At 42.4% G+C, this 17,320-nt stretch overlaps 1 protein-coding gene across 1 annotated transcript in view; it reads left to right on the forward strand.

The window, feature by feature from the left end:
* The window catches only part of CNTNAP2 (contactin associated protein 2), a 1,037,318-nt gene that overhangs the window by 459,579 nt on the left and 560,419 nt on the right, over positions 1 to 17,320 (forward strand). The window lies entirely within an intron of this gene.

Consider the following 17,320-nt stretch of genomic DNA (forward strand, 5'->3'; position numbering starts at 1 on the left):
GTTGCTACCACCCCTTGTCCCTAGCCTAATGTGACGGCCAGCATGGCATTGCCAGACCAGCAGTCTATCCTTTCTTTTTTTCAGTGGGGATGGATTGGATGGAGCCCATACGATGGACATATGTTTTGGCACCACACATTATTTGTTTCCTGCTTGGCAGGGGGCTGGACTCGATGGCCCTTGTGGTCTCTTCCTACTCTATGATTCTATGATTCTATGATTATGCTCTGCTTGTGGGATCTGTGTGCCTGTTTATGTGTTTCGAGAAACAGCTTTTACTTCCTGAAATTAACCAAGTGGACGTTTTAGTCACTTTGTTATCTAGCACTGATCCAGAGACATCTAGATTTGTTGAAAGATGGAATCAGCTTACATTTAAAATAACTGAGAAAATCTGAAAAGTGCTTAGGTGTATATAGCAATAGTAATTCATTGCTAACATGGAGCCAGTATTATATGTTAACTCTATCCCATAACTTACAAAGGTACTGCAAGATCAAACCGTTTCTTTTTAGAAGTGGTCTAAAGGGCACCTTTTCAATATACAAAGCCAGAATGTGAACCAGTGTTCCCTCATGTAATTCCCTGTCAAATATAACATTTGTTTAGTTCCTATCAGCTACAATACAGGGCAATTTAGAAGTTGTCCATGAAGATCTTTCATTTCACAAAAAGCAAGTGTAAAGTTCTATCCAAAAGAGACCAAGGCAATGAAAGAGACCAGTGTAACAAAATGTTTGATGCCAATGGCTTGGGGAATATCTATCAAGATTTGACAGTCTGGTTTTTTCCTGTAATGCTGTGCTGAGAGGCCCGTATTTCTTAAAAAGAAAGTGACATAATGGAGACAGCTACCTCAGGCAACTGAACTACTGCCCCTGCTTTGTCAGACATATGGCAGTAGTCAGGGTGAGCCCCAGGGCATAGACTCCAGAAGTGCCTGCGCACAGCTCCAAAGATGAGCAAACCCTCCAAAGTGTGCACTTGTCATCAACCGGTTTGCATGAGGGTCTCTAGTCTTGCTTTCTTCTCTCCCGTAGACATCTGCTGCTGAAATTCAAATCCTTTTTTAAAAACTACACTTCAGACAGAAACAAAACGTGTGACCAGCTGCAGTGATTTTTAAAATAAAAAATAAAAAATAAAAAAATCAGCCACTATCACTTAAAGAAAATAATTCCACATCTCAAAACCACCATGGACACAATCCACTCAAAGCCGAGAACTTTCAGGCTCCATGGATTTCAATGGGGGTCATATAAGTGTATGTTTAAAGCTTTTCCATGGAAATACATGAGACCAAAAACTGCTTATGTCTGGCTGAATTGTGCTCCGCATCAACCACAATTGTTGTAATGTTGTTTATGTGGTTTTGCTTTCCTTCCTACTTTGTGTCATGCAGCTAATTTAGGTGTAATATTGGTCATGTGTGTGTGCCGCCCAAATGCTGTGTCCACTGAGAGAAGCCACCATCATGCCAAGTGGCTCACCTGGTACAGACTTCTGCAGTCAGGTGGCTGAGTTGTTGTAGGCAGGTGCCTTTTACACTTGTGCAAAGGAAACTCCGCGGGCTGCCAATCACTTTCCAAGGTCCCCTAGCCCCTAAGATGGGACCCTGATTTGTGTCTATGAATCCCCTGAATTTCTTACTTGCTAACTATATACTTTAAAATATTTTATATTATGCATTGTGCATTTTCACAACATCTTTGCCTATGTTTGGCATGATGTTCTGCTTTGCTTTCTCCATAGAGAGTCACCAGGGCTCTCTGAGCTTGCCAGCACTTTTCTGTAGACATGTCTGAGGTTGCAACCTTAAGCATAAATACTATAAAGAAAAACTGAGGATAGTTTTTCTGCAACACCGTAATCAATTCCTAAGAGCAAAGGGGGAATGCCTTATTTAAGGGTATTGACTTGTGGTTTTATTTAAGATTGGGAAGAAATTTCCACTTTTATGGTAGAATGTTATTGAGAGTATCACAGTTACCATCAGACGTTTAAGAGATTTGGAAATATATCATTTAATTCAAGTATTCCCTTACCAAATTTTCACAGTAATTAATAGATAGCCTTTATCTCATCATACAAAACTTGATGTGATGGCCTGGGAATCCGATTCAGAGGTTGAACCGGAGGAATCCCAGCCTGCACAGGAGTCCCCGCCTCCAGGGCCGGCTGAACTGGGGCAGGGCCTTGATTCTGAAGCACCTGCACCTGTGCCAGATCCTCAGGAGCAGGCACCAGGTGATCCCACTCTGGCTCCAGAGGTGGTTGAGGACTCAGTACCTACAGGTGAGTCTCCCCTGGGTCCAGTAACCCTTCAGCCTCTCCTGAACTGCAGAGGCTCAGGGCAGAGAGGCGAAGGGAACTGGTTTCTCCCAGAAGGAGTGCTCACCTTAAGGCCAGGAGAGGCGGGTCTCCTGGGGGCCGGGACCGCCCCTGGCCTCAGAGAAGATAAAGGCCAGTCAGGTTGTGGGAGCAACGTCATTGAAGAGCTGTTTCGGCCAGCATCCAGTCCTGTTCCCCCAGAATTCCTGTCCTTGACCGGCTTTTCGCTGTTGACCCCGCTTCACCCGTGGAAGACTGTCTGCCGACCCTCAACTCAGGTCCTGGACCTCACCCCACGGCAACCTCCCCCCTGGACAAGCACACTTGATCATCATTACAAAACTTGAAGAACAAAGAAACAGTGGGGTCACTCAGAGGAGAAGATGGTGAAATGCAAACAGGGGACACAGAAAGGGCTGAACTCCTCAATGCCTTCTTTGCCTCAGTCTTCTCCGATAAAGAAAACAATGCCCGACCGGAAGAATTTGGAGCAAATGATTCAGCAGAGGAAACACAGCCCAGAATAACTAAGGAGATAGTACAAGAATACTTGGCTAGTTTAGATGTATTCAAGTCTCCAGGGCCAGATGAACTGCATCCAAGAGTATTAAAAGAACTGGCAGATGTGATCTCAGAACCACTGGCAGTCATCTTTGAGAATTCCTGGAGAACAGGCAAAGTCCCGGCAGACTGGAGGAGGGCAAATGTTGTCCCTATTTTCAAAAAGGGGAAAAGAGAGGACCCAAAAAATTACCGCCCAGTCAGTCTGTCATCAGTACCAGGGAAGATTCTGGAGCAGATCATTAAGCAAACAGTCTGTGAGCACCTAGAAAGGAATGCTGTGATCACCAATAGTCAGCATGGATTTCTGAAAAATAAGTCATGTCAGACGAACCTGATCTCGTTTTTTGACAGAATTACAAGCCTGGTAGATGAAGGGAGCGCAGTGGATGTAGCCTACCTTGATTTAAGCAAGGCATTTGACAAGGTGCCCCATGATATTCTTGTAAAGAAGCTGGTAAAATGCGGTCTTGACTATGCTACCACTCAGTGGATTTGTAACTGGTTGACTGACCAAACCCAAAGGGTGCTCATCAATGGTTCCTCTTCATCCTGGAGAAGAGTGACTAGTGGGGTGCCACAGGGTTCTGTCTTGGGCCCCGTCTTATTCAACATCTTTATCAACGACTTGGATGATGGGCTCAAGGGCATCCTGATCAAATTTGCAGATGACACCAAACTGGGAGGGGTGGCTAACACCCCAGAGGGCAGGATCACATTTCAAAACGACCTTGACAGATTAGAGAACTGGGCCAAAACAAACAAGATGAATTTTAACAGGGAGAAATCCACTTGGGCAAAAAAAATGAGAGGCACAAATACAAGATGGGTGACACTTGGCTTGAGAGCAGTACATGTGAAAAGGATTTAGGAGTCTTGGTTGACCACAAACTTGACATGAGCCAACAGTGTGACGCGTTGGCTAAAAAAGCCAATGCAATTCTGGGCTGCATTAATAGGAGTATAGCATCTACATCAAGGGAAGTAATAGTGCCACTGTATTCTGCTCTGGTCAGACCTCACCTGGAGTACTGTGTCCAGTTCTGGGCACCACAGTTCAAGAAGGACACTGACAAACTGGAACGTGTCTAGAGGAGGGCAACCAAAATGGTCAAAGGCCTGGAAACGATGCCTTATGAGGAACAGCTAAGGGAGCTGGGCATGTTTAGCCTGGAGAAGAGGAGGTTAAGGGATGATATGATAGCCATGTTCAAATATATAAAAGGATGTCACATAGAGGAAGGAGAAAGGTTGTTTTCTGCTGCTCCAGAGAAGCGGACACGGAGCAAAACTACAAGAGGGGGGCCACTAGGGGGCGCATCGGAAGATGGCTGACAATAACATCTCTCTGACCCACACAAGGTAATTTGGAGGCTATGATGGGAGTAATTAGCCTCCCTACCCCCCCCAGGATGGTTGGGGGACTGCCCTTGCCTGCTGTGCCCTATACCACCCCCGAATTTGTGGGGATGGGGGCACTAGGTACAAAGCCCTCCTGTGGGATTCTGGCACTCCTGGACGCCGTCCCTGATCCGCGCCACTAGCTGCAAGAACTTCAAAAGAAACAATTTGGATGAAGGAATGCACATATCTCAAAGAAGGAGGGGGAGTAAAGACTGCTAACAGAAGAGATCTCTGATAAAACAAAACGAGAATAAAACATGAGAAGATACGCCAAGATACGGTATGGCAAATGACTGATGGGGGAGGGGAAAAAACTTTCCTTTCTTTCCTTATGTGATTAAACAAGAATCCCCTCCCCTCACGAGTCAGAATTGTCGTTTTAAGGACTTAAGCTGTGGATTTAAGGCTGTGTGGAGATAAACTTTCGAACCAAAGCATGTTTTAAGAATGTATGGAATGTATAAGAGCTTTGGAATGACGCAGTTAAAAATGCCGTCGCCATATTGGGAAGTTCTGTCGGAGGACTTAAGTCTGAGAGGAGAAATAGAGAAATAGAGCTGTTTTTATATTGTGGGTGAAACTCCTCAGTGGGACTTAAGAATGACAGTTCTGTAATTAATGATGGAAAGAGCGCTGTTATCTATGAAGGTGATGATATATGGAAGCCATCTCGATTTGAGGATTGGAAGAACGGAAAATTCACACAGGATTATTATTGGTGTTTATCAGCTTAAGGAGACTATCAGAAGAGATCATAAAGAAAAAAGAAGAAGAAGAGGAGTTTGGATTTGATATCCCGCCTTTCACTCCCTTTAAGGAGTCTCAAAGCAGCTAACATTCTCCTTTCCCTTCTTCCCCACAACAAACACTCTGTGAGGTGAGTGGGGCTGAGAGACTTCACAGAAGTGTGACTGGCCCAAGGTCACCCAGCAGCTGCATGTGGAGGAGCGGAGACGCGAACCCGGTTCCCCAGATTACGAGACTGCCGCTCTTAACCACTACACCACGCTGGCTCTCATAGAAGAAAATATATGACCAAGATGTGATGTGGAAACAGCAAGATAAGACTGGATAGAATTATGAACTCTGTTTGGACTGATTTGGATTGATTTGGACATTAACGCAGTAGCAAGAAGATGATCAGAATCCCCCTTCGGATCTTGAAATATGGGTCCCCCCAACAAAATTTAAAATTCAGCTTTGTAATTCGGAATTTATGTGATGTGATTTAATTTGATTTGATTGGCCGGTTAATAAAAATTATTTTTTTAAAAAAACAAGGAGGGAGAAAGGTTGTTTTCTGCTGCTCCAGAGAAGCGGACACGGAGCAATGGTTCCAAACTACAAGAAAGAAGATTCCACCTAAACATTAGGAAGAACTTCCTGACAGTAAGAGCTGTTTGACAGTGGAATTTGCTGCCAAGGAGTGTGGTGGAGTCTCCTTCTTTGGAGGTCTTTAAGCAGAGGCTTGACAACCATATGTCAGGAGTGCTCTGATGGTGTTTCCTGCTTGGCAGGGAGTTGGACTCGATGGCCCTTGTGGTCTCTTCCAACTCTATGATTCTATGATTCTATGATCTCGGTTTCAGTATTTTAAATTGAACATTGTAGCATTACTAACTGAGGTGCCTGATAGGTGTAAGGGTGAATGTCACATAGAACACAAGCCCTTTGCAGTTTGAGGTAAATAAATTATTGAAGATAACATTCTGGGTGGTGCATCATTATGAATTCCTCTCGGCTGAGCACCTGAAGCCCTCCTGGCCAGCCTGGGGTCTTCTGCCATCAGCCTGGCTGGCCTGCCAACCACCTGAAGATTAAGGCCAGCATCACAAGCTCAGAATTCCCCTTCCTGCCGACTGAACAGGTTCAGAGTAGAACTGCTGCTGGCAGGATCCCCACTGGTAGCAGCCAGAATAAAACCCCGAAATGGGCTTTCCAGAGGTGAGGTTGAACCAGCCCAGGAATGGTTGGATCATTGTGATTGAGTGATTGATTGATTGAATTTATATACCCTCTGGATTCTGCTGCCAAGGTGGCTGCTTCCATCTGTCTCATGGGTTGGCCAGCCATGATAATGATGGGCATATCAAACAATTGTCCATTTGCTTTCTTGTGCAAGATCTTATTAATTTCAGCCTCATGGCATCACCCATCAAGCTAAGAGATAAGATTTAACCACAATTCACATCACTGACAGTTAGTGGCAGGCGGGAAAGGACAAAAAGTATGTGTCTTTTGATAGCATTAGTTGTGTTCTCCAGTTGGTATTCCAGTAACTCTTCACAACTGTCAAAGAGAAAGAAAAGCCCTGTTGAAGGGACAACCATACAATCTGCATCATGCTCACAAGCCACCAGCCGTGGACAAAATTAACATTTTCGGGAGAAATTGCATTTTCATTCAGAATTACTCAGGTTGAACATACCTGCAACAAATGAATAAAATACATATAAAATAGCTAAGGTTAGTTAGCAAGGTCTTCAGTTGTCTAATTACTATCTTTTCCTTTAATTATAGGTTGCCTAGATCTTTTACTTCTATAAATGAACTATAGACGCTATAGCTTATTTATAGAAGTCAAAAGTTTTAGCTAACCTATAATTAAAATACAAGATAGTATAGAGAGTGCCTCCAGTGTGGTTTGATTAATTAATTCTTCACATGCTGTGATTATTAATGTCGAGGGAAGATGGAATCTAGTTACTTTGATCATGACTTATCTTGAGGAATTTTTCAAGGAGGCTATTTTATGTTTCCCCAATTCTCTCTTACTTTGTTTTTATCTAGAAAATTGAAGAATCTGAAACTATTATTTCCATATTAGAGAATGGATCTTAGAAATACCTATGCTACCAGAACAAAAGCTAAACAACAAAGAGGGGTAGGCAACCACTTAAAAGAAGTATGATGCCAAGAGCGAAAATTTGCATTTTGGCTTCCTCTTTTTACATAAGCCAGCAAATACAAACAATACAATACAATACAATACAATACAATACAATACAATACAATACATTTATATCCTGGTTTCCTACAAGGATCTCTCTAGTCCTAGTCTGACATGCCCGGCTATATGTTATTCTGGTGCTCTATGGCTGGCTCTTCAGCTACAAGATTTTATAATATGTTTGTGAAAAACAGAAAAAGATAATTGTAATTATGAAAAATTGCAAGGTTTATGTTCATCTCATGATTGATTGACTGATGTGATTTCTTACCTGTCCTTCATCATTAGGTCCCAGGGCAGGTTACATTAATTTAAAAATACAATATTAAATCAGTTAAAACAAATTACAGTCAAGAAAATAGGGTGGCTATGTATATATATATATATGCATCATGGTAAGAAGGTATCTTTCAACATTTCTCCAAACTCGTCCCCTTCATCTATTGCAATATAGTTCCAGTGACCTGCTTAGTATTGCTCAGGTTTTTGTACATTGTGACTTTATTTTCACATCTTTGCTCCTGCACATGAAATGTTCAGTTGTTTTAGCTATGTCCAAGTGAATTGTTCACATTTTGAGAATTTATGCAAATTTGACTTCCCACATTGTGACACTAACACTCTTTTCAGACAACCAGCTACACCGTGGACCTGTGCCTGGCAGAGTGGGATTGTGGCATCAAGCCACACCACCCATGTCAGCAGCATGCATAGCGGGGAAGCATGGTCCACGACTTCGCATACAAGGCTAACACATACCATGTATATGCACATTGCAGAAATGCATAAACACAGAGCGAGGTGGAGCTTCTTGGTGCCACAGCACTTCCCACTATGCCATGGACTAGACTAGATTTGTTGCTCTGTGAACTGCTCTGAGACCTCCGGGTATAGGGCGGTATGTAAATTCAATAAATAAAATAAATAATAAAAATACACGTGATGGTGAACATACTAAAATGTTGTATGAAAAAGCTTATAAGCTTAGGAGGGATGACTTGTCCATGCTGAGAACTTAAAGCACGGGCCTGAGAGCAGTCCTGAGTGCCAGGGGAGGCTGCGCAGAGGCTTGGAGCTGCCCAGATGTGGAGTCAAGGTGGGCAGTGACACTCTACCTGCCTCAGACTGGCAAGTAGGCAGGTCAAGTAGATCATACCTCAAGGGGCGGGCAGGGGTTCTGTCTTAGTTCCTGCAAAGGATGTTTCAGGTTGCACACCAATGGTCCAAGCATTTCTAGCCCTAACCAATAGGTTTTTCTTGACAACAGGGGCGGGGCTCTTCATGCTTGTGGGTCTAGTTAGGCCTAGCATTGGTCCTAGAGAGGCCTGTGAAGCTCATTCTTCAAAACAATGATGTCATGTGTGACATCAGATGGGACAGGTAGAGACTTGCCAATGCGCAACTGGGAATCTTAAAGTGTGCCCTCAATTCTTCATTGGCAAGGAAGGCTTGCCATCAGTGTTGTGTTGGTAGAACATGAGACTCTTAATCTCAGGGTTATGGATTTGAGCCCCACCTTAGGCAAAAGATTCCTGCATTGCAGGGGATCTGAGAAGATGACTCTAAGGGTCCCTTGCAAGGCTATGAGTCTAAGGTCAGCTGAGAGGCAGTGCCTTGATGCCCACTGTGCTAGCAACGTGCTCATGAGATCAGCAGGGCAGCAGGTCTCTGCAGAAACCAGGGATTCAAATCACCCCCTGACACCTGATGGGTGGTAACTTCAAGCCCTGCTTGGTTTGGATTTCCCTTTATAGTGTGCCTTGCAAAAAAGGAGTGTATTTTTAAAGCATGTATTGTTTTCTTTACTTTTTATATCTTTTAAATTACAAATTTAGTTACTCCTACGAAATGTTTAGCAGGGCAGCAGGAGACTTATATCTCTGCCCTCCATAGATGGTGCTCCTCTCAGCAGAAATGTTGCCTTTTGCTGCAGGCTAAATTCTGCAAGAGACTATAGATGTGTAATCTGTACCCTCCCTACTAAAAAAGTTGCTGTTTGCTGAAATTCTTTTAACTTTCTTTTAAAATCATTTAAAATGGAAAATTCAGCTGAGCAGGACCATCTGAGAAGTTTACTTCATATCTTCTCATGAATAGTAGATGATGTGGTAACTTCAGAATGAAGTGGGTGGGTGTCAATAATTGAATATTTCCCCTTATGAAATAGTAAATTAGCATGTAGATTTCACCTGTGCATGACTGTATAAAATGGTACAGTTTAAAAACATACTTTCCATCTGCTGTTTCTGAAGACTAAGGGTGTTTCTAAATTTCTTTGTTGGATTCAGTCACATATTGAGAAATAATAATAATAATAATAATAATAATAATAATAATAATAATAATTATTTATATGCCACCTATCTGACTGGGTCGCCCCAGCTACTCTGGGCAGCTTCCAACAAATTAAAACACAGTAAGACATAAAACATTAAAAACTTCCCTGTACAAATTCAGGTTGCACAATGAAAGTTGATTTGGAGTTCTTAGGCAACAAATCCACTTTCGCACCTCAAATCAGTTGTTGTTGTTGTTTGTTTGTTTTTTGCAATAAGGAAAGTGCTGAGAAAATGCACTGGAAAGTGTGGGGAAATGAAAGTTAATGCTCAATAAATAGGTAACATCACCTAATTGCCCCACAAAACAAATCAGGGTGAATGCTCAATAAACAATTTATCTAGAAGTGACCTAGGTCTTCATTTTCCAAATTCACCATTCTCTTCTAGTCCATAAATGACTCACTCATTGGTGATATATTCATTTCTAGGGAGTCAGGGAATGACCTTCAGGGATGGCTTTCTCCTGCATACTTCCAATTTTATTACTCAACTTTTAATATTTAGATAATCCTCTGTTTTCTTTGTAAGCTAGAAATTGGCTCTGTTCTCTTTTCTGAATGCTCATCTTTTTAACATTTATGTATTTTGGTTCAGTGCTGTGTAGCCTCAGGCTGCTAGTCTACCTGAGCGGCATGAAGCCACGAACGTGGGTTCTGTATCTGGCCAGTGTTTTCCAGAAATAGGTCACCATAATGAGGAGCACCAAGCCCAAACTGAGGGATATGCCTGCAGGTAGGAAAGCAAATGAGATCCCTGGGCTTCTCTCTTGATCGGCATGAGCAGAGCTGGTGTGCAGCTGGCAGCCTGATCTACAGCAAGCCAAGGAAGCCACAATAGTTGGGATAAAACCTATAATAATCTCATGAAAACCCCAAGCCTGCATGTAAATCAGGCAGCATAGTGACGTTATTTTGGGGTGAGTTTTAAGAAAGTTAAGAATGGCAACGACAGTGTTTGCTTACTTCTTCATAGCATTTCTAATATACTGAAGCGCTAAGAAATCTTATTTCTAATTTTGATTTTATTTTTTTAGAGGACCTTATATATGACGTAATGAATCCCGAAACAATTTAAGCATCAATGGTGTTTGGATGCATTGCATTGTAATCTGTCCTGTTTTGTGGTTTCTGAGGATTTTTTGGACTGCTAGAGCCTTTTCCACAGATTTGGGGGTGGGTTGTGGATCACCCCCCCTTCCAAATATGGATATGTTCAGAAGACCCCACGCCTGGCTCAGGCTCTGCTCTTTGGGTGCTGTATAGGAAGGTGTTTGCAGATTATTGATTTGTATACAGTGGTACCTCTGGTTCTGGTTACGTACTTAATTCGTTCCGGAGGTCCGTTCTTAACCCGAAACTGTTCTTAACCTGAAGCACCACTTTAGCTAATGGGGCCTCCTGCTGCTGCTGCACAACCAGAGCACAATTTCTGTTCTCATCCTGAAGCAAAGTTCTTAACCTGAGGTACTATTTCTGGGTTAGCGGAGTGTGTAACCTGAAGCGTATGTAACCTGAAGCGTCTGTAACCTGAGGTACCACTGTAGTTTGGGACACAAACCTTGCAACTGATTCAGTTACATTTGTAAAACACTTTGAGGGTTTGTTTGTTTTTTACAATCAAGCGGTGTATAAATTTTATGAAATAAAGAAAAAATGAATAAAAGCAGCTTGCAACAGCATCACGAGGCAGTGCTCCTAGGGATGAACCAATGCTGTGCCTCTGCAGGGGGACTGAACCTGGGAATGTTTTAATGTATGATTATGGCAAAATAAAACATGGCTCTCAAATGGCATCACTGTGTGATTGTGATCTAATGGCCACTAGCAGTCCCACAGACTCCTAAAACACTCTTGTTAGGGTTGCAGTAGCTGCTTCAAATGCTATGATTTGCTGGGAAGCAGATCTGAATGTAAGAAATCAGCGCAGATCTGTCCTATGCAGTGGCATCAAAAGGAAATAGCTGATTTGAAAAAGGAAGAAAAAAAAGCTAAAAATGCAAGAAAGTCCACTAATAGTACATTTTTCATTGTTAAAAATATTCAGGGCAAAATTAGGATGAAAATAAAACTAGTAAAGTACTCATTAACATTTTTTTTAAATAAAAAATGCTTTTGAATGTTTCTAGCTTGTGATACAAGCTTTGCAACTGATCAAATTATGTGTGTAAAAGCAGTTTGGAACAGGAGCACCTTCCTTGATCGACTGTGACATACCCTCCAAAATTTCTCCAATGAAAAAAATAGGGACTTCCCATTCCATAATGATAATTTTACTATTTATACTCCACACATCTTTACTGACCTGAGGCAGCCACTCTGGGTGGCTTCCAGCATATATAAAAACATAATAAAACATTAAACATTTAAAAAACTTCCCTATACAGGATGGCCTTCAGATGGCTTGGGGGTCAGTAACTCCATACCCTCCAACATTTATCCAATGAAAATCGGGACATCCTAAGGAAAAGTGGGCCATTCCGTGATCAAATCAGAAACTGGGATGGCTTCTCTAAATCAGGGACATCCCTGGAAAATAGGGACACTTGGAGGGTCTGCTGTTGCACAGGTTTAATCTTAAATGATCTCTGAGTTTATTTTTTAAAATGAAAAAGAAGCTGTGTCTGTAAGTTTTTTGTGTATCCCAGATGACTGCACTGTGGAGAAGATGAATGATGGTGTTAATATGTGAGTTTGCATTTGCAGATGGGAGCCCTGCACATTTTCTCTTTGAAATCTTGCTCATTTCTCCCCCCACCCCAGCAACACAGTATGCAGCAGCAGCAGCAGACAGAAATGTTTACCCTCTTTAACAGATCGCAAGGGACAGATTCAGCTGTACAGAGGGGACCATTTACCTCTTAAGATATAGATTTACCAAAGCCTTCAAAAATGTAATTTTCAGGAGCCATGTTTGTTTAACCAAGTCACACCATGGAATAAGCCACATTAGCATGCTATAAGGACCATTACTGGATGTTGGAAGTGTTATTTCGAAAGGCAACAAGAGCTAACTAGCGCATATCCTGCTGTGGCTTATTGCTATATTTCCACAACTTAAAATGAGGCAGAAATAATGTCCAAAGTACCCTACCAAAGTAAGACACTGACCTGACAAATTTAGCATTCTAATTGCCTTGAAGGAGATCCTTTTACTTTCCTCCGGCTACAAATGCACATCATAAAGCTTTCTGACTTCTTTGTATCAGAAAATTGGCAGTTTGCTTTAAAATATGCAGTTGCTCTTTTTTGTCATTGGGTATTTACTATAAACCAACTTGATGGTATTTTAACCTTTAATTTTTGTTAAAGATTAATTCAGACTAAGGTTACGCGGAACCATTTTAGAAATTTGTTAGCCCGACTGAAATTTGGTTTGTGTCTCTCAGAACAGCCGATTGACTCCTTTCAAGCAGGTTGGGGCAACACAACCCTGTCTGCTGGACTGCTTGCTCTGATTACGCAAGTCATTTATTCCGCTGCCAAGGCCAGATTTGGGATTGGGGAGCCCTGGTGAAATACTGCAAATAGGGCCCCTTCCTGCCCCAAATAAACTCAGGCAGTAAATTTATTGTGGCATAAGCTTTCATGCACTGCAAATTTATATATACTTGGAGTATGTAGAGATTCACAACTCTCAGTAAAACACATAACAAACATTTTATTTACAGATAGGTAGCCGTGTTGGTCTGCCATAGTCAAAACAAAAAAATTTTTTTCTTTCCAGTAGCACCTTAAAGACCAACTAAGTTAGTTCTTGGTATGAGCTTTCGTGTGCATGCACACTTCTTCAGTATCTTTTATTGACACTGAAAAAGAAAATACTCTGAGCATGTGCAGCTTCACATTTTGAACCTCCTTAACTGGCTTAACTCATCACATACACAGGTAGCCTTCAAAGTGAAGAAGTGCAGCCTGATGCTAAGAAACCAAGGAAACCTAGGAAGGAGCTGCCAGGCATTTTACATGCCACTGGGCAATCTTCGCCCACTCTGCCAGCACTATAATCGGAGACACCATCTTCCGAAGCAAATTCCAAATTCCTGTTCCCAGTTTTGTTGTTTTCCTGCCTCCTATCTCTGTCCTTGTGTTCCTGCGTCTCCTGTCATTCAGACTGCTTCTGGCTTTGCTTCTGATTTGGGCCTCATTCAGTTCTAGGGAGGCTGATCCTCCGCAGTGATGCCTGACATGGATGCAGGGGTGCCTAGGAGAGAAAGCCATATGACTTGGGAATATTTCTGTCCAAACGCCACTTGACTCAGCGGAAGCTTTCACTTGGCTTTAGAACAGGCCCCAAAAGAAATCTCTCCTGCTGTTTTGTGTGGCTTGCACTTAAGTGTCAATACAACTTGCGACTAAAAAATATACAGTAAAGCAAAACTTATCAGCTATTGTTCCACCAGAAGCTACACATGATAGAAATTGCTTGTGATGCTTGACACATTTCTTGTGCATGAGAGGGGGGGGGGGGACCTTGCCCCATCCATCTTGGATTCCATCCGCTCAGTCACTGGGCAACAGAGCATGTGCGTTTGTGTACCTTCTGCCTGGCTTACTGCTTGAAGCATGTGATCAGACATAGCATTTCATTTCCAGTGTCTAAGATGACTGTGGAAAGCAAAACACACTCCTGCAAACATTAAAAGTCACACGGGGGAAAGAGGGTGTGGGTGGTTGTGGGTGTGGGTGTGCGCCCACATTTCCCATCCTCATTTGTCAGTGAGGATGGCTGTGGTTCTGTACCAGCTTTATTTTAGGGTTGCTCTCCCCCATTTGCCATCTGGGAGGGGAAATGGCCTTTTACTATGCTTTTAGCATTTGCATTTATGGAGCAGATTTTAATATTAAAGGTCACATTATGCTTTCTAATTGCTGAACTCTGCAGCCATCTCTAGCAAGGTTCCACTTGCATAATTGCCATCTATAAATACAAGGCAGCACTTTGACAGAAAACAGATCAGCTGTTTGTTTCGGTTGTTGTTTTTTGCTTTTGCACATTTTAGTGTAATTGGAAAAGTAGGCAAGTTAAATAAATATGTCACCGTATTCAGTTTGATCCTACGTTCCTCTTCAACACGAGCTGATTCTCTCAAACACAGTGGTGCCTCGCAAGACGAAAAGAATCCGTTCTGCGAGTCTCTTCGTCTAGCGGGTTTTTCGTCTTGCGAGGCATTCGTCTTGCGGGGCACCACTGCACTTCACTCCAGACAGAACATCTCCCACAAGTCTTTTATTGTAACTAATGGCTTACTAGGAAGTGCTCACCCTGATATGCCTGTTGGAGGAGGTGCTGCTGCTGCGGCTGTGGCTGCGGCTGCTGCTGTTTTGTACAGTGGTGCCTCGCAAGACGAAAAGAATCCATTCCGCGAGTCTCTTCATCTAGCGGTTTTTTCGTCTTGCGAAGCAAACCCATTAGCGGCTTAGCGGATTAGCGCTATTAGCGGCTTAGCGGCTTTTAGCGGCTTAGTGGATAAGTGGATAAGCAGCTTAGCGGCTTAGAAAAAGGGGGGGAAGGGGGGGAAAGTCGGAAAAACTCGCAAGACATTTTCATCTTGCGAAGCAAGTCCATAGAGAAATTCGTCTTGCGAAGCACCTCCAAAACGGAAAACCCTTTCGTCTAGCAGGTTTTTCATCTTGCGAGGCATTCGTCTTGCTGGGCACCACTGTACCTTTATTTTAGATCTTCTTGTCATTTATGTGGAAATTGTTTAATTGATGTGTATTTTTAAAAGTTTTATTTATTGTTTATGACTACTTTTGCTGTGTCGTGGTCATGTATTTTTTTCGTGCTGTGAGCTGTCTTGAGCATGGTTTCAACTGTGGAAAGGCGGCATACAAATGAAATTATGCATGCATAATTCAGATATAGGTCTGAAGGGGCTACAGTATCTCCTTCAGCTTACTGAAGAAAGCAGCATTTCCATGCTTCTAAATTTTGTATGTCCTATTTGATTTGACAAGTGATATTGGTGTCACTGGAAATTATTCAGGTTTTAAGTGCCTTGTATCAATTTTATTAAGTTTCAGATGATGAGGATTTGAAGAGAGCTGACTTACGCTGAGTCAGAGCCATCCAGTCTGGTACAACTGGGTGGTTCACATGTCCCTGTGGTTTAGAATTAGGCTTATGCGCAGGGCTTGCATCATCCCTCCCCCGCTGCTGTGCTGGCAGGAGCTAAGCCGTGGTTTGTGTAGGTAGGCTCAAGTATGACCCATGTCAAAGATTCAGCTCAAAGGGTTTTATATAAACACCAGGAACAAGACTGACAGGCAGAGGCCCACAGCCCAAAATAGAGACACCTTAAGCCATCCCAGGCAGGCAGCACCCCCCTCCTACCCCCTCCTTATGCTGTAGGTAGCAAATCACAGCACTGGCCCTTGGATTTGGCCTGCAAAGGCTGCAGGCGTAACCGTTTGGCTTAGCCCTTTAGCTGAACCTGGGCGTGTGCTTTGTGTCTCCCCCAAAAGTCACAAGAGGTAAGCCAAGAGTAAAGCTTCCTTGCAGCTCATGATTTATTTGGAGGCAAATCACAAGCTGTAAATCCTAGCCGAACCATGGCTCAGTTTCTTGCAGCACAGCGGCAGGAGTTGCACAGGAGCCATGGTTTCAGCCATGGTTTCAGGCCTGTGCGACAGCAGACCACACCATGTAAAGAGATTGAAGGTACATTCTTTCACCTTTGGTGGACGTGCCCAAGGATCAAGGCTTTCTGGGAGATGATTTATAATGAAATGAAAAAGGTATTTAAATACACTTTCCTAAAGAAACCAGAGGCCTTTCTCCTGGGCATGGTCGGCCAATTGGTGTTAAAGAAGGATAGAACCTTTTTTATGTATGCTACTGCAGCAGCAAGAATACTCATCGCAAAACACTGGAAGACACAAGACCTACCCACCCTGGAAGAATGGCAGATACAAGTAATAGACTATATGGAATTGGCAGAAATGACTGGCAGAATCCGAGATCAAGGAGAAGAGTTGGTGGAAGAAGATTGGAAGAAGTTCAAAGTTTATCTACAAAATCATTGTAAAATCTATGAGTGCTAAGGGCAGTGTAAATGAAATGATGGGGTTCTAGCGATTAGGATAAGGAAGAGTATAAAGGGAAAGATAAAGGATGAAAACGAATATGAATGAGCTTGCTGAAATTTTTTTTAAAGTGGAATACAAGAAGGGAAGGCGGGAGGAAGCAAGGAAAATAAGGTTTTGAAGACTATTAGATTGAACTAGAGTTTTCTTTTAATTTTTCTTTTATTATTATGTTGAATCCTTTTTATGTTTTTTTTCTTATGATTTTTGATATTGTTTGTATTTCTGATGTTTGTTGTTTCGAAGTTTGTTATATTCTGTGAAACTTAATAAATATCATTTAAAAAAAAAAAAAAGACCACACCTTAGGAGGGGTGAAGTTGTCCATTGGGGTTTGAAATATACAGTGGTACCTCGGGTTAAGAACTTAATTTGTTGTGGAGGTCCGTTCTTAACCTGAAACTGTTCTTAACCTGAGGTACCACTTTAGCTAATGGGGCTTCCTGCTGCTGCTGCACCGCCAGAGCACAATTTCTGTTCTCATCCTGAAGCAAAGTTCTTAACCTGAAGCCCTATTTCTGGGTTAGCAGAGTCTGTAACCTGAAGTGTCTGTAACCCGAGATACCACTGTACTCGGAGTCGCCAGTGAAATATACTCAGAGTCGCATAGTGATTTCATGCTCTTTATTGCAGCTCATAAAACAGTGAAT

Source organism: Podarcis cretensis, assembly GCF_951804945.1.
Source record: "Podarcis cretensis genome assembly, chromosome: 12".
In the NCBI taxonomy this organism is placed as follows: domain Eukaryota; kingdom Metazoa; phylum Chordata; class Lepidosauria; order Squamata; family Lacertidae; genus Podarcis; species Podarcis cretensis.